The following is an 18,174-nucleotide window of genomic DNA, read 5'->3' as shown; positions in this document are numbered from 1 at the left end:
GAAATGGGGTTAAGGATAGCTAAGTGTCTTGACATAGGGGGAAATGGGGTTAAGGACAGCTAAGTGTCTTGACACAGGGGGAAATGAAAAAAACCAACTTCCGGTTTGGAGCGAGCAGTCGCACTACGCTTCGCTCCACAGGTAATATTACACTTCACTACATTACAACGGCTTGATTTGTTTGATCTGAGCAATTCTTCTTAGCTAGCTACATAGCCGTCTTTGTATCAAAGATAATTGTGTAGTTTAGAGTTTAGAGTAATTGAGTAATTATCGAGGCTAGCTATCTTCGTCCTCCTAACGTAGTCAACACTGCTATCTGCTAGCTAGCTAGTCATCACTGCTAGCTAGCCAACTTCTACCGACTAGCAGCACTGCAGAAACTATTACATTACAACGTAACGACTTGATTAGTGTGGTGTTAGTGTTAGTTAGCCAGCTACATAGTTGTCTTTGCTGTCTCTGTATCTAAGATAATTGTGTAGTTTGAGTAATTATCGAGGTGAGCTAGCCAGCCGCGACGCGGCGCCAGACGTAGTCAACACACCTAGTCATCATTAACCCACTGCTAGCTAGCCAACCGTTACCGACTAGCAGCGCTGTAGATACTAATACTAATACTTTACAACGGAAAGATTTGACTAGTGCAGTGTTAGCTAGCTAGCTACTTAGTTGTCTTTGTCATAGCTTGATAATTGTGTAGTTTAGTAATTTCCAAGGTTAGCTAGCCAGCCATCGAGGTTAGCTAGCCAGCTATTTCCGTCCCCCGCGACGCCATTTTTCCTAACCCAGCCAACTATTACCGACGAGTAGCATTGTAGAAACTAAATACATTACAAGGAACGTCTTGATTAGTGTTATGTTAGCTAGCTAGCTACAAAGTTGCTTTGTATCATGACATGGTGTAGTACTGAAACTATCGAGGTTACCTAGCCAGCTACACGTTCAAAGTCAACAACGCAGCCACTGCTAGCTAGCCTACTCCACCAGCCAGCAGTACTGTATCATTTTCGTCATTTTAGTCAATAAGAGTTTTGCAACGTAAGCTTAACTTTCTGAACATTCAAGACGTGTAGTCCACTTGTCATTCCAATCTCCTTTGCATTAGCGTAGCCTCTTCTGTAGCTTGTCTACTATGTGTCTGTCTATCCCTGTTCTCTCGCCTCTGCACAGGCCATACAAACGCTCCACACCGCGTGGCCGCTGCCACTCTAACCTGGTGGTCCCAGCGCGCACGACCCACGTGGAGTTCCAGGTCTCCGGCAGCCTCTGGAACTGCCGGTCTGCGGCCAACAAGGCTGAGTTCATCTCAGCCTATGCTACCCTCCAGTCCCTAGACTTCCTGGCGCTGACGGAAACATGGATTACCACAGATAACACTGCTACTCCTACTGCTCTCTCCTCGTCTGCCTACGTGTTCTCGCATACCCCTAGAGCATCGAGCCAGCGGGTTGGTGGCACTGGAATCCTCATCTCTCCCAAGTGGACATTCTCTCTTTCTCCCCTGACCCATCTGTCTATCTCCTCATTTGAATTCCATGCTGTCACAGTTACCAGCCCTTTCAAGCTTAACATCCTTATCATTTATCGCCCTCCAGGTTCCCTTGGAGAGTTCATCAATGAGCTTGACGCCTTGATAAGTTCCTTTCCTGAGGATGGCTCACCTCTCACAGTTCTGGGTGACTTTAACCTCCCCACGTCTACCTTTGACTCATTCCTCTCTGCCTCCTTCTTTCCACTCTTCTCCTCTTTTGACCTCACCCTCTCACCTTCCCCCCCTACTCACAAGGCAGGCAATACGCTTGACCTCATCTTTACTAGATGCTGTTCTTCCACTAATCTCATTGCAACTCCCCTCCAAGTCTCCGACCACTACCTTGTATCCTTTTCCCTCTTGCTCTCATCCAACACTTCTCACTCTGCCCCTACTCGGATGGTATTGCGCCGTCCCAACCTTCGCGCTCTCTCTCCCGCTACTCTCTCCTCTTCCATCCTATCATCTCTTCCCTCTGCTCAAACCTTCTCCAACCTATCTCCTGATTCTGCCTCCTCAACCCTCCTCTCCTCCCTCTCTGCATCCTTTGATTTCCTCTGTCCCCTATCCTCCAGGCCGGCTCGGTCCTCCCCTCCTGCTCCGTGGCTCGACGACTCACTGCGAGCTCACAGAACAGGGCTCCGGGCAGCCGAGCGGAAATGGAGGAAAACTCGCCTCCCTGCGGACCTGGCATCCTTTCACTCCCTCCTCTCTACATTTTCCTCTTCTGTCTCTGCTGCTAAAGCCACTTTCTACCACTCTAAACTCCAAGCATCTGCCTCTAACCCTAGGAAGCTCTTTGCTACCTTCTCCTCCCTCCTGAATCCTCCTCCCCCTCCCCCCCTCCTCCCTCTCTGCGGATGACTTCGTCAACCATTTTGAAAAGAAGGTTGACGACATCCGATCCTCGTTTGCTAAGTCAAACGACACCGCTGGTCCTGCTCACACTGCCCTACCCTGTGCTTTGATCTCTTTCTCCCCTCTCTCTCCAGATGAAATCTCGCGTCTTGCGACGGCCGGCCGCCCAACAACCTGCCCACTTGACCCTATCCCCTCCTCTCTTCTCCAGACCATTTCCGGAGACCTTCTCCCCTACCTCACCTCGCTCATCAACTCATCCTTGACCGCTGGCTACGTCCCTTCCGTCTTCAAGAGAGCGAGAGTTGCACCCCTTCTGAAAAAACCTACACTCGATCCCTCCGATGTCAACAACTACAGACCAGTATCCCTTCTTTCCTTTCTCTCCAAAACTCTTGAACGTGCCGTCCTTGGCCAGCTCTCTTGCTATCTCTCTCAGAATGACCTTCTTGATCCTAATCAGTCAGGTTTCAAGACTGGGCATTCAACTGAGACTGCTCTTCTCTGTGTCACGGAGGCTCTCCGCACTGCTAAAGCTAACTCTCTCTCCTCTGCTCTCATCCTTCTAGACCTATCTGCTGCCTTTGATACTGTGAACCATCAGATCCTCCTCTCCACCCTCTCCGAGCTGGGCATCTCCGGCGCGGCCCACGCCTGGATTGCGTCCTACCTGACAGGTCGCTCCTACCAGGTGGCGTGGCGAGAATCTGTCTCCGCACCACGTGCTCTCACCACTGGTGTCCCCCAGGGCTCTGTTCAAGGCCCTCTCCTATTCTCGCTATACACCAAGTCACTTGGCTCTGTCATATCCTCACATGGTCTCTCATATCATTGCTATGCAGATGACACACAATGAATCTTCTCCTTTCCCCCTTCTGACAACCAGGTGGCGAATCGCATCTCTGCATGTCTGGCAGACATATCAGTGTGGATGACGGATCACCACCTCAAGCTGAACCTCGGCAAGACGGAGCTGCTCTTCCTCCCGGGTAAGGACTGCCCGTTCCATGATCTCGCCATCACGGTTGACAACTCCCTTGTGTCCTCCTCCCAGAGTGCTAAGAGCCTCGGCGTGATCCTGGACAACACCCTGTCGTTCTCCACTAACATCATGGCGGTGACCCGATCTTGTAGGTTCATGCTCTACAACATTCGCAGAGTATGACCCTGCCTCACACAGGAAGCGGCGCAGGTCCTAATCCAGGCACTTGTCATCTCCCGTCTGGATTACTGCAACTCGTTGTTGGCTGGGCTCCCTGCCTGTGCCATTAAACCCCTACAACTCATCCAGAACGCCGCAGCCCGTCTGGTGTTCAACCTTCCCAAGTTCTCTCACGTCACCCCGCTCCTCCGCTCTCTCCACTGGCTTCCAGTCGAAGCTCGCATCCGCTACAAGACCATGGTGCTTGCCTACGGAGCTGTGAGGGGAACGGCACCTCCGTACCTTCAGGCTCTGATCAGGCCCTACACCCAAACAAGGGCACTGCGTTCATCCACCTCTGGCCTGCTCGCCTCCCTACCTCTGAGGAAGCACAGTTCCCGCTCAGCCCAGTCAAAACTGTTCGCTGCTATGGCACCCCAATGGTGAAACAAGCTCCCTCACGATGCCAGGACAGCGGAGTCAATCACCACCTTCCGGAGACACCTGAAAGCCCACCTCTTTAAGGAATACCTGGGATAGGATAAAGTAATCCTTCTAACCCCCCCTTAAAAGATTTAGATGCACTATTGTAAGTGGTTGTTCCACTGGATATTATAAGGTGAATGCACCAATTTGTAAGTCGCTCTGGATAAGAGCGTCCGCTAAATGACTTAAATGTAAATGTAAATGAAATGGGGTTAAGGATAGCTAAGTGTCTTGGCACAGGGGGAAATGGGGTTAAGGACAGCTAAGTGTCTTGGCACAGGGGGAAATGGGGTTAAGGATAGCTAAGTGTCTTGACACAGGGGGAAATGGGGTTAAGGTCAGCTAAGTGTCTTGACACAGGGGGAAATGGGGTTAAGGATAGGTAAGTGTCTTGACACAGGGGGAAATGGGGTTAAGGACAGCTAAGTGTCTTGACACAGGGGGAAATGGGGTTAAGGATAGGTAAGTGTCTTGACACAGGGGGAAATGGGGTTAAGGACAGCGAACTGTCTTGATACGGGGGGAAATGGGGCTACGTGTTCTGTGGCTGGAGCCCTCTCAGGTCATAGTGTGGTCCTAGATCTGTTTGTAGGCTGCTGTCTTGCAAACTCCTATTGTGGTTGTCATGCCAAGACACAAACAGGCTACTCAAGTTATTGGAGTGTAGAAAGAAAAGATATCGGGTTCTCCAGCCAAAGGGCAGGAGTCTTATTCATTCTTCCTCAATGAGCAGAGCTTGACTAGCCAGATCTGTGACCTGACTACAGTAGGACCACGTTTACAGCGCAGCCTAGGCACTGTGTTCTCTCCATGGGACCTTGTTTAGGGCCCCAAAGGGGTTACGAGACCATCGGAAAGAGGAACCACAAGATCTTGTTTATTTCTGCAAGGCACAATGCAATCTGCTGCTGAGTCAAGATTGTTAAATGAGAGGAAGGGAGATGAAATTGCATTAGCATCCCAACCCAGAGAAACATTAGCTGTTTGTTGAATCAAATTAAGCAGTACATCATGGTCCAGAGCAAATTGCCCTTTAACTGTTGTAACGCATTTAATTAACTAAATTCTCAATAATAACTCAGATAAATCAAGTGAATAAACAGGAGTTTATGTCAGGAAATGTTTTTTTTTTTCTCTTTCTGGGAAATGGGAATATAGACTACAGACAAAAACTAGGAATTAAGGTGAAACACCCAATTATGACTAGAGGGAACGTACTGTATGTTATACTTATATACTAGCAAAACGTATAACACACGCTACACACTGAGAGCTGAGTAATCAAAATGGCTGTCAGTTTCCGTGCTCAGGGTCTACACAACTCAGGCTTTCCCCCCTCCTCTGTACGCTGACAGAATTCCCTTCCCTAAGAATTCCCTAGCCTCTAAATAGGTCTGTCAAAACCCAGTCAGCCACCCACCCAGTCTCACACAGCATGCGTGGAAGAGGAAAGACAGAAGATCTGCTCGGGCTGTCAGAAGCCTGAACAGTTTACTGGTCGCTACAGCAACAGTACCATCTCTACACAAAACAACAGAGCAGCTGCAATCCCTCAGCCAATCATACCCCTGTTCCCCTATGCAGTGTTTGCATGTGAGGATATCACCTCGCGTAACTGGGTGATTCCGACAGCTCCTGATCGGGTTGGTTCTCTACATTATATTACAATAATGTGTCATTTAAAACAACAATGAATACCTAATAAGAAGAGGTTATATTTTAATATTATTTTAATATTGGATTAAAGTAAATGCTTCAGAAGAACAAACAAGCAGGTAAATGGAAACTCGGAAAACACCAATTTCAGATCATGTCTCTCCACTTCTCTGTCAATTGACAGGTAGATTCTCGAGCGTTTCTCTATCCTATAATATATTTTTTTAAAGGCAGACATGACCAGAGATGAAGCAAAGGGGATACACCATAGGAGCCCATGGGTACTGCTGTCACACACACACACACACACACACACACACACACACACACACACACACACACACACACACACACACACACACACACACACACCAACGTGACTGAGAGTATTGGTCTGAGAGAGTACAGTATCTTGTGGTGACCCAGTGGCAGTAGTATCAAGGACTTGGCTTGACAAACTGTTCCTGTGGCAGGTGGTGTGTGTGTGTGTGTGTGTGTGTGTGTGTGTGTGTGTGTGTGTGTGTGTGTGTGTGTGTGTGTGTGTGTGTGTGTGTGTGTGTGTGTGTGTGTGTGTGTGTGTGTGTGTGTGTGTGTGTGTGTGTGTGTGTGTATGTGTTATTGCGCCAGGTGTTAAACTAGCCTAATATTTGGCACTGGACCACACTCCTACTGATAAGGCAAAATACACGATGAACTCAGACCAACTGTCTACAGTACGTGCTCTGGCCAGACCTGGGTTCAAATACTATTTGAAATCAGTTCAAACACTTTACCTGGGCTTGATTGAGCTAGCCTGAAACAATGGAACCAATAGAATACTCCCAATTAGTGTCACCCCCTCCCATCTGGCACTCCAGGCAGACTAGAGCAAATGCTAAAGGTATTTGAAATATCTCAAATAGTATTTGAACCCAGGGTCTGGCTCTTGTATTGGCTCCTATTTCTGAAAAGACACCCAGTCCTGTCACACAAGTCTGACTGAGTAATCAATACATGTTTTAGACATTTATCTTTGATTGAAATATTCTTACGGAAAAAAATGATGAACAAAACAAGGTTGCTGGCATCAATGTCTCAGGTGCCACCTATTGCCGATGTTTCCTGGAGCAAGGAACTTAAGCCCCTAATTTACTCAATGGGTGCTGCACTGCAGCTGTCCTCTGCACCAGCCTCTCCAATCTAATGTGCGTGTGTGTGTGCGCGTGTGTGCGTGTGTGCGTGTGTGTGTGTGTGTGTGTGTGTGTGTGTGTGTGTGTGTGTGTGTGTGTGTGTGTGTGTGTGTGTGTGTGTGTGTGTGTGTGTGTGTGTGTGCGTGCGTACGTGCGTGTGTGTATAGCAGAGAGGTTGGTGAAAAAAAGCAGAATACATTTTTTCTCTCCATCTCCTATGGAACAATAAAGTATATCTTATCTTACCTCTTAATAAATTATATCTTTGACATTTCTTTAGTGGAACAATACATTTTTAATTTGTCTTGATAGAAATGTTCTTTTAAAGGAATATAGTGTATATTTCTAATTGGCAATAGGAGAGAGTGGGGTAAATTGAGCCAAAGGGGTAAGTTGAGCCACCCTTGTTTCTAGGAAACCATACAGACAATTAATAATTTGACCAAATATTTAAGAAGAGGTCATCATTTCATGAAGGCTGTGAAGGAAGAAACCACATGGAAAAAGTGGTAAGCAACTTAGGTCCCCCAAAAAATGTATTTTCACCAAGTTGAATGAATTTATTGTGTTAGAGGTTTCATGATGCTTGTATCTAAACCAAAGTAGATCATTTAAAGATTGTTCTATACATCAGTTGGGGTCTCTATAAGCTTCAATATGAGGTTCTGAACCTAACATGAAAGTGCTTCCTTGTAGCTGTGAGGGCTAATATTGTAAAAAGATTTGTCTTGGGGTAAGTTGAGCCAATGGCAAGTTGAGCAAATCTAAGTGCTTTCTTTCCAGGCACAATGCAAAGCATTATCGCTGGGATATCAGGTAAGAACAGGGCCAGGCCTATTTTAAAAGTGTTTTAACCTTTTCACGTGTGAGTTCCCAAATATCGCTAACGTTAGCCCCCAACGTGAGTTTTTTTTTACGCGAGTGATGTCAGAATGCACTCACTGTTCCAAAATGTGATCGATACGCAACAGGACAGTTAACCTGCACTGCCCTCAAACCAAGACAGTTTGTAGATAACAGGACAGTTAACCTGCACTGCCCTCAAACCAAGACAGTTTGTAGATAACAGGACAGTTAACCTGCACTGCCCTCAAACCAAGACAGTTTGTAGATAACAGGACAGTTAACCTGCACTGCCCTCAAACCAAGACAGTTTGTAGATAACAGGACAGTTAACCTGCACTGCCCTCAAACCAAGACAGTTTGTAGATAACAGGACAGTTAACCTGCACTGCCCTCAAACCAATACAGTTTGTAGATAACAGGACAGTTAACCTGCACTGCCCTCAAACCAAGACAGTTTGTAGATAACAGGACAGTTAACCTGCACTGCCCTCAAACCAAGACAGTTTGTAGATAACAGGACAGTTAACCTGCACTGCCCTCAAACCAATACAGTTTGTAGATAACAGGACAGTTAACCTGCACTGCCCTCAAACCAAGACAGTTTGTAGATAACAGGACAGTTAACCTGCACTGCCCTCAAACCAAGACAGTTTGTAGATAACAGGACAGTTAACCTGCACTGCCCTCAAACCAAGACAGTTTGTAGATAACAGGACAGTTAACCTGCACTGCCCTCAAACCAAGACAGTTTGTAGATAACAGGACAGTTAACCTGCACTGCCCTCAAACCAAGACAGTTTGTAGATATTTAGCAGGCTGTCTATGTTTCAACTTATCAATTTCAAATTATTCTCTAACAACAGTATGAATTGAGGTGTGTTCCGCCTTCTCATTCATTCTCATAGAAGTAGCCCATTTCACTGTTGCGGACAACAGTTTTTGAGGCTCCGCCTCCCGACTCACCTTACCCCATATCTGTCCTGTGACTCACCTGACCCCATACCTGTCCTGTGACTCACCTAACCCCATATCTGTCCTGTGACTCACCTGACCCCATACCTGTCCTGTGACTCACCTAACCCCATATCTGTCCTGTGAGTCACCTTACCCCATATCTGTCCTGTGACTCACCTGACCCCATACCTGTCCTGTGACTCACCTTACCCCATACCTGTCCTGTGACTCACCTGACCCCATATCTGTCCTGTGACTCACCTGACCCCATACCTGTCCTGTGACTCACCTGACCCCATATCTGTCCTGGGACTCACCTGACCCCATACCTGTCCTGTGACTCACCTAACCCCATATCTGTCCTGTGACTCACCTAACCCCATATCTGTCCTGTGACTCACCTGACCCCATACCTGTCCTGTGACTCACCTAACCCCATATCTGTCCTGTGAGTCACCTTACCCCATATCTGTCCTGTGACTCACCTGACCCCATACCTGTCCTGTGACTCACCTTACCCCATACCTGTCCTGTGACTCACCTGACCCCATATCTGTCCTGTGACTCACCTGACCCCATACCTGTCCTGTGACTCACCTGACCCCATATCTGTCCTGGGACTCACCTGACCCCATACCTGTCCTGTGACTCACCTAACCCCATATCTGTCCTGTGACTCACCTAACCCCATATCTGTCCTGTGACTCACCTGACCCCATATCTATCCTGTGACTCACCTAACCCCATATCTGTCCTGTGACTCACCTGACCCCATACCTGTCCTGTGATTCACCTGACCCCATATCTGTCCTGTGACTCACCTGACCCCATACCTGTCCTGTGACTCACCTAACCCCATATCTGTCCTGTGACTCACCTTACCCCATACCTGTCCTGCGACTCACCTAACCCCATATCTGTCCTGTGACTCATCTTACCCCATACCTGTCCTGTGACTCACCTAACCCCATATCTGTCCTGTGACTCACCTAACCCCATATCTGTCCTGTGACTCACCTGACCCCATACCTGTCCTGTGACTCACCTGACCCCATACCTGTCCTGTGACTCACCTAACCCCATATCTGTCCTGTGACTCACCTGACCCCATACCTGTCCTGTGACTCACCTGACCCCATATCTGTCCTGTGACTCACCTGACCCCATACATGTCCTGTGACTCACCTGACCCCATACCTGTCCTGTGACTCACCTGACCCCAATATCTGTCCTGTGACTCACCTAACCCCATATCTGTCCTGTGACTCACCTAACCCCATATCTGTCCTGTGACTCACCTGAACCCATATCTGTCCTGGGACTCACCTGACCCCATACCTGTCCTGTGACTCACCTAACCCCATATCTGTCCTGTGACTCACCTAACCCCATATCTGTCCTGTGACTCACCTGACCCCATATCTATCCTGTGACTCACCTGACCCCATATCTGTCCTGTGACTCACCTGACCCCATACCTGTCCTGTGACTCACCTGACCCCATATCTGTCCTGTGACTCACCTGACCCCATACCTGTCCTGTGACTCACCTAACCCCATACCTGTCCTGCGACTCACCTTACCCCATATCTGTCCTGTGACTCACCTTACCCCATACCTATCCTGTGACTCACCTTACCCCATACCTGTCCTGCGACTCACCTAACCCCATATCTGTCCTGGGACTCACCTTACCCCATACCTATCCTGTGACTCACCTTACCCCATACCTGTCCTGCGACTCACCTAACCCCATATCTGTCCTGGGACTCACCTTACCCCATATCTGTCCTGTGACTCACCTAACCCCATACCTGTCCTGTGACTCACCTGACCCCATACCTGTCCTGCGACTCACCTTACCCCATACCTGTCCTGGGACTCAACCTGACCCCATACCTGTCCTGCGACTCACCTGACCCCATACCTGTCCTGCGACTCACCTTACCCCATACCTGTCCTGCGACTCATCTTACCCCATACCTGTCCTGGGACTCACCTTACCCCATACCTGTCCTGGGACTCACCTTACCCCATACCTGTCCTGGTACTCACCTTACACCATACCTGTCCTGCGACTCATCTTACCCAATACCTGTCCTGGGACTCACATTACCCCATACGTCTCCTGCAACTCACCTTACCCCATACCTGTCCTGGGACTCATCTTACCTCATACCTGGTCTGAACTTAACAATGATCTGAACCAATTGTAACCTACTCCAGTTCAATACTGCTTTGCTCTCTCTCTCTGTTCAGGATGTCCCTCTTCTGTTGCCAGCCATTGAACTAGATACAGTACACAGGTCAGTTGGCTCACATTCTCCTCTTCTAAGATCAATTACCAACCTGCTAAGTCATGAATCACTAAGGCTCAGGCCACCTCTCTTCCCTCAGGTAGACAGAGGGTTTCTTAAAGAGAGGGTGACAGGCCTCTTAAAGAGACAGGGTAATTGGCTGCTTTAAAGATGCACGGTGATTGTTGACACTGTAATTTAACGCATCAGTTGACCAGGATCCCTGGCGTAACCTTTACAATGTAGGTAGGCAATTGGAGAAAATATATATGGGTTGAAAAAATTATTATACGGTCTGAGTTGAGCTATCAACCAGTTTACAGTTGAGATCCCCATTAATGTGGGCCTGACTATCAACCAGTTTACAGTTGAGATCCCCATTAATGTGGGCCTGACTATCAACCAGTTTACCGTTGAGATCCCCATTAATGTGGGCCTGACTATCAACCAGTTTACAGTTGAGATCCCCATTAATGTGGGCCTGACTATCAACCAGTTTACAGTTGAGATCCCCATTAATGTGGGCCTGACTATCAACCAGTTTACCGTTGAGATCCCATTAATGTGGGCCTGACTATCAACCAGTTTACAGTTGAGATCCCTATTAATGTGGGCCTGACTATCAACCAGTTTACCGTTAAATCATGTAGCTACCGTCTCTATCTCTATTCCTTCTAGTGCTGAATTGATGCTACCTTTAATTTAAAAACAATTATTTCACCTTTATTTAACCAGGTAGGCCAGTTGAGAACAAGTTCTCATTTACAACTGTGACCTGGCCAAGATAAAGCAAAGCAGTTTGACACATACAACAACACAGAGTTACACGTGGAGTAAAACAAACATACAGTCAATAACAAAGTAGAAAAGGTCTATATACAGTGTGTGCAAATGGAGTAAGATTTGGGAGGTAAGGCAATAAATAAATGGTATATGATTTATATAGGTGCAGTTTTATTATAATTTTACCTTTATTTAACTTAGCAAGTCAGTTAAGAACAAAATCTTATTTTCAATGACGGCCTAGGAACAACTGCCTTGTTCAGGGGCAGAACGACAGATTTTTACCTTGTCAACTTGGGGATTTGATCTTACAACCTTTCGGTTACTAGTCCAACGCTCTAACCACTAGGCTACCTGCCGCAACCAGATGGGATCTCACAAGCCCTATGATGGTGCTATGATCCAGCAGAGAGAAGACCAACCTGAGTCCCCGTGGTGGGGCTATGATCCAGCAGAGAGAAGACCAACCTGAGTCTCCGTGGTGGGGCTATGATCCGGTAGAGAGAGGACCAACCTGAGTCTCCGTGGTGGGGCTATGATCCGGTAGAGGGAGGACCAACCTGAGTCTCCGTGGTGGGGCTATGATCCGGTAGAGGGATGACCAACCTGAGTCTCCGTGGTGGGGCTATGATCCGGTAGAGAGAGGACCAACCTGAGTCTCCGTGGTGGGGCTATGATCCGGTAGAGGGAGGACCAACCTGAGTCTCCGTGGTGGGGCTATGATCCGGTAGAGGGAGGACCAACCTGAGTCTCCGTGGTGGGGCTATGATCCGGTAGAGAGAGGACCAACCTGAGTCTCCGTGGTGGGGCTATGATCCGGTAGAGGGAGGACCAACCTGAGTCTCCGTGGTGGGGCTATGATCCGGTAGAAAGAGAACCAACCTGAGTCTCCGTGGTGGGGCTATGATCCGGTAGAGAGAGGACCAACCTGAGTCTCCGTGGTGGGGCTATGATCCGGTAGAGAGAGGACCAACCTGAGTCTCCGTGGTGGGGCTATGATCTGGTAGAGAGAGGACCAACCTGAGTCTCCGTGGTGGGGCTATGATCCGGTAGAGAGAGGACCAACCTGAGTCTCCGTGGTGGGGCTATGATCCGGTAGAGGGAGGACCAACCTGAGTCTCCGTGGTGGGGCTATGATCCGGTAGAGAGAGAGGACCAACCTGAGTCTCCGTGGTGGGGCTATGATCCGGTAGAGGGAGGACCAACCTGAGTCTCCGTGGTGGGGCTATGATCCGGTAGAGAGAAGACCAACCTGAGTCTCCGTGGTGGGGCTATGATCCGGTAGAGAGAGAGGACCAACCTGAGTCTCCGTGGTTGGGCTATGATCCGGTAGAGGGAGGACCAACCTGAGTCTCCGTGGTGGGGCCATGATCCGGTAGAGGGAGGACCAACCTGAGTCTCCGTGGTGGGGCTATGATCCGGTAGAGAGAGGACCAACCTGAGTCTCCGTGGTGGGGCTATGATCCGGTAGAGGGAGGACCAACCTGAGTCTCCGTGGTGGGGCTATGATCCGGTAGAGGGAGGACCAACCTGAGTCTCCGTGGTGGGGCTATGATCCGGTAGAGGGAGGACCAACCTGAGTCTCCGTGGTGGGGCTATGATCCGGTAGAGAGAGAGGACCAACCTGAGTCTCCGTGGTGGGGCTATGATCCGGTAGAGAGAGGACCAACCTGAGTCTCCGTGGTGGGGCTATGATCCGGTAGAGAGAGGACCAACCTGAGTCTCCGTGGTGGGGCTATGATCCGGTAGAGGGAGGACCAACCTGAGTCTCCGTGGTGGGGCTATGATCCGGTAGAGGGAGGACCAACCTGAGTCTCCGTGGTGGGGCTATGATCCGGTAGAGAGAAGACCAACCTGAGTCTCCGTGGTGGGGCTATGATCCGGTAGAGAGAAGACCAACCTGAGTCTCCGTGGTGGGGCTATGATCCGGTAGAGAGAGGACCAACCTGAGTCTCCGTGGTGGGGCTATGATCCGGTAGAAAGAGAACCAACCTGAGTCTCCGTGGTGGGGCTATGATCCGGTAGAGAGAGGACCAACCTGAGGCTCCGTGGTGGGGCTATGATCCGGTAGAGAGAGGACCAACCGTGATTTATTGTTGTCTCTACTTATTGCCTTTGTGCTGTTGTCTGTGTCCAATAATGTTTGTACCATGTTTTGTGTTGCTACCATGTTGGGCTGCTGCCATGTTGTATTTCTACCATGTTGTTGTCATGTTGTGTTGCTACCATGCTGTGTTATCATGTGTTGCTGCCATGCTATGTTGTTGTGTGGTGTCTCTCTTGTCGTGATGTGTGTTTTGTCCTATATTTTCATTTTTAATCCCAGCCCCCGTCACTGCAGGAGGCCTTTTGCCTTTTGGTAGGCCGTTATTTTAAATAAGAATTTGTTCTTAACTGACTTGGCTAGTTAAATAAAGGTTAAATAAATACTATTACTTGTAAACCAAAATAGTTTGAGATAAGTGGTTATGAGCCTTCCATCAGTCCCCTCCCTCTGAGGTCAGAGACCAGAGACAGGGGCGGCTCTTCCATCAGTCCCCTCCCTCTGAGGTCAGAGACAGCGGTGGCTCTTCCATCAGTTCCCTCTCTTCCTCTGAGGTCAGAGACCAGAGACAGCGGTGGCTCTTCCATCAGTCCCCTCTCTCCCTCTGAGGTCAGAGACCAGAGACAGCGGTGGCTCTTCCTTCAGTCCCCTCTTCCTCTGAGTTCAGAGACAGTGGCAGCTCTTCAATCTGTCCCCTTCCTCTGAGGTCAGAGACCAGAGACAGGGGCGGCTCTTCCTTCAGTCCCCTCTCTCCCTCTGAGTTCAGAGACCAGAGACAGTGGCAGCTCTTCAATCTGTCCCCTCCCTCTGAGGTCAGAGACCAGAGACAGAGGCGGCTCTTCCATCATTCCTCTCCCTCCCTCTGCAGTCAGACAGAGACAGTGGCAGCTCTTCCATCAGTCCCCTCTCTCCCTCTGAGGTCAGAGACCAGAGACAGAGGCGGCTCTTCCATCATTCCCCTCCCTCCCTCTGCAGTCAGATAGAGACAGTGGCAGCTCTTCCATCAGTTCCCTCTCCTCCTCTGAGGTAAGAGACCAGAGACAGTGGCAGCTCTTCCATCAGTCCCCTCTCCTCCTCTGAGGTAAGAGACCAGAGACAGTGGCAGCTCTTCCATCAGTTCCCTCTCCTCCTCTGAGGTAAGAGACCAGAGACAGTGGCAGCTCTTCCATCAGTCCCCTCCCTTCTCTGCTGTCAGAGACTGAGTGATATAATGGCCTAGCAACACCAGAGAGAGAAAAACACACAGGAAAATCTCACAAAGGCTAGTAAATATCTGCATTGCTGGCTTTTTGGGGCTTTAGGCTGGGTATCTGTGAAGCTCTTTGTGACAACTGCTGATGTAATAAGGGCTTTATAAAATAAATGTGATTGATTAATAAATAAATTACATAACACTAATATGTTGAGACATGCAGAGATATTCTGAGGCTGTAGTGGCTACACAGCATTCTTAAGGAATCAGTGGCTGGCTGCTCAGTCTACAGAGACTGTTCTAATGGATAATGAAGAGAATAACACTGTCTGGCTTGTGTTTCTCTCAGCCCCTGGTGAGATAAAGAGCTGTATCTGGCTCTGGTCTCTGACCTCAGAGGGAGGGAGGGAAGGAGAGAGGGGACTGTTGGAAGAGCTGCCACTGTCTATGACAGTAAAGGGAGGGAGTGGACTGATGGAAGAGCTGCCACTGTCAATGAAATTAAATTCAAAGGGCTTTACTGGCATGGGTAACATATTGTTACATTGCCAAAGCAAGTGAAATAGATAATACACTCACAAAAGTCCCAAAATAATAGAGACATTTCAAATGTCATATTATGTCTATACACAGTGTTGTAAGAATGTGAAAATATTTAAAGTACAAAAGGGAAAATAAATAAACATAAATATGTCTTGTATTTACAATGGTGGTTGCCCTTTTCTTGTGGCAACAGGTCACAAATATTGCTGCTGTGATGGCACACTGTGTTATATCAGCCAAATAGATATGGGAGTTTTTCAAAATTTGATTAGTTTTTTTCAAATTCTTTGTGGGTCTGTGTAATCTGAGGGAAATATGTGTCTCTAATATGGTCATACATTTGGCAGGAGGTTAGGAAGTGCAGCTCAGTTTCCACCTTATTTTGTGGGCACCTTATTTTGTGGGTTTCCACCTTATTTTGTAGCCTCTAAAGTCTGTACAAAGCTTTCCTTAGTTTTGGGTCAGCCACAGTGGTCAGGTATTCTGCCACTCTGTACTATATGTTTAGGGCCAAAAAGCATTCTAGTTTGCTCTATCTTTTGTTAAGTCTTTCCAATGTGTCAAGTAATTATCTTTTTGTTTTCTCATGATTCGGTTGGGTCTAATTGTGTTGCTGTCCTGGGGCTCTGTGGGGTGTGTTTGTGTTTGTGAACAGAGCCCCAGGACCAGCTTGCTTAGGGGACTCTTCTCCAGGTTCATCTCTCTGTAGGTGATGGCTTTGTTATGGAAGGTTTGGGAATTACTTCCTTTAAGGTGGTTGTAGAATTTAACGTCTCTTTTCTGGATTTTGATAATTAGCAGGTATTATCTTAATTCTGCTCTGCATGCATTATTTGGTGTTTTACTTTGTACACTGAGAGTCTCAATTTGGTGTTTTTCCCATCTGTCTATGGCAGTAGAGGGAGGGGACTGATATTTAACAGGCCAGACAGAGGAATGACAGGAATGCTGAGGAAAGTAGCTCCAGACTGCAGAAGGCCCTGGCTGCACCATCGAGACCTTTCGTAATCCAACAGAAAGGGTGTAATTTAATGACGGACTGCAGCGTTGGGCCATTGTGACAGCAGTGGGCTGTGTTTATCCCTTCGTTGTGTGGTTATCTACTGTGGGATGGATAACGCGTTACGACAGTTTGGTGTACGAATGACTGAGTGCCTACTCCCTTTTCCTCTGACAGGGTTGGATACTGGCTATGTCCCAAATGGCAAGCTGTTGCCTATATAGTGCACTATTTTTTAACCAGAGCCTTATGGGCACTATATAGGGCATAAGGGTAACATTTTTCAGACATAGACACAGTGTGTCGGTTTCTTTCACTCTCGGTTTATTCATCTGTTTATTTCGTCTGGTTACACCAAAATAACTATCTATTCCATACAGTGGGCCAAACAAGGGGGGGGGGAGGGAGAGAGAGAGAGAGAGAGAGAGAGAGGTTTGTCACTGCAATTTTGTATTATATTTGAATTATCAACCATCCGTGTAAAAACATGGAATATGATTTTCCGCTTCTAACGTCCTCTACCATGCAATGGTGTTGTTCCTATGCCAGGCACAGCTGTGTAAACTGTATTATGTGGACTACACATTTCAGCCTGTGCCAGAAATGAACCATCTAGAGGTTAGACCTTGGCAACAGCACAGGAGCTGTACAGTTTGAGCCAGCAGGTCTAGCGGGTCTCTGGTTGAATCAGACATGATGCAAATTGTGAAACACTTAATTGTGAAGGTAAGGAAAATAATGAAGTCATTGCTTGCTGAGAAAACAGCTGAGTATTAAAGAGGAGAGGAGAGCAGGAAGAGGAGGAGTGGTAGATAGAGGGAGAGGCGGAGCAGGAGGAGGAGCTACAGGGCAGTGGTAGATAGAGGGAGAGGCGGAGCAGGAGGAGGAGCTACAGGACAGTAGTGGTAGACAAAGGGAGAGGCGGAGCAGGAGGAGGAGCTACAGGGCAGTGGTAGACAGAGGGAGAGGCGGAACAGGAGGAGGGGCTACAGGGCAGTGGTAGACAGAGGGAGAGGCGGAGCAGGAGGAGGAGCTACAGGACAGTAGTGGTAGATAGAGAGAGAGGTGGAGCAGGAGGAGGAGCTACAGGACAGTGGTAGATAGAGGGAGAGGCGGAGCAGGAGGAGGAGCTACAGGGCAGTGGTAGACAGAGGGAGAGGCGGAGCAGGAGGAGGAGCTACAGGACAGTAGTGGTAGACAGAAGGAGAGGCGGAGCAGGAGGAGGAGCTACAGGACAGTGGTAGACAGAGGGAGAGGCGGAGCAGGAGGAGGAGCTACAGGGCAGTGGTAGACAGAGGGAGAGGCGGAGCAGGAGGAGGAGCTACAGGGCAGTGGTAGACAGAGGGAGAGGCGGAGCAGGAGGAGGAGCTACAGGGCAGTGGTAGACAGAGGGAGAGGCGGAGCAGGAGGAGGAGCTACAGGACAGTAGTGGTAGACAGAGGGAGAGGCGGAGCAGGAGGAGGAGCTACAGGACAGTAGTGGTAGACAGAGGGAGAGGCGGAGCAGGAGGAGGAGCTACAGGACAGAAACATTACATTAGATTATATAAACTGCATCATCAATGCCGCATCAGGAGTATTAGGTTGTTTGCTTGTCTGGACAGTCAATGCAACATTACATTTGGAACCATTTGGAATGACAATACTTGGGTCATACCTTTAGTAAGCTAAA

At 48.5% G+C, this 18,174-nt stretch overlaps 1 protein-coding gene across 1 annotated transcript in view; it reads right to left on the bottom strand.

Annotated features, from left to right (window-relative positions):
* The window catches only part of hcn1 (hyperpolarization activated cyclic nucleotide-gated potassium channel 1), a 172,211-nt gene that overhangs the window by 137,610 nt on the left and 16,427 nt on the right, over positions 1-18,174 (bottom strand). The window lies entirely within an intron of this gene.

Source organism: Salmo salar, chromosome 13 (genome assembly GCF_965601325.2).
Source record: "Salmo salar chromosome 13, fSalSal1, whole genome shotgun sequence".
Lineage (NCBI taxonomy): Eukaryota > Metazoa > Chordata > Actinopteri > Salmoniformes > Salmonidae > Salmo > Salmo salar.
This window is presented reverse-complemented; position numbering and strand designations above follow the sequence as displayed.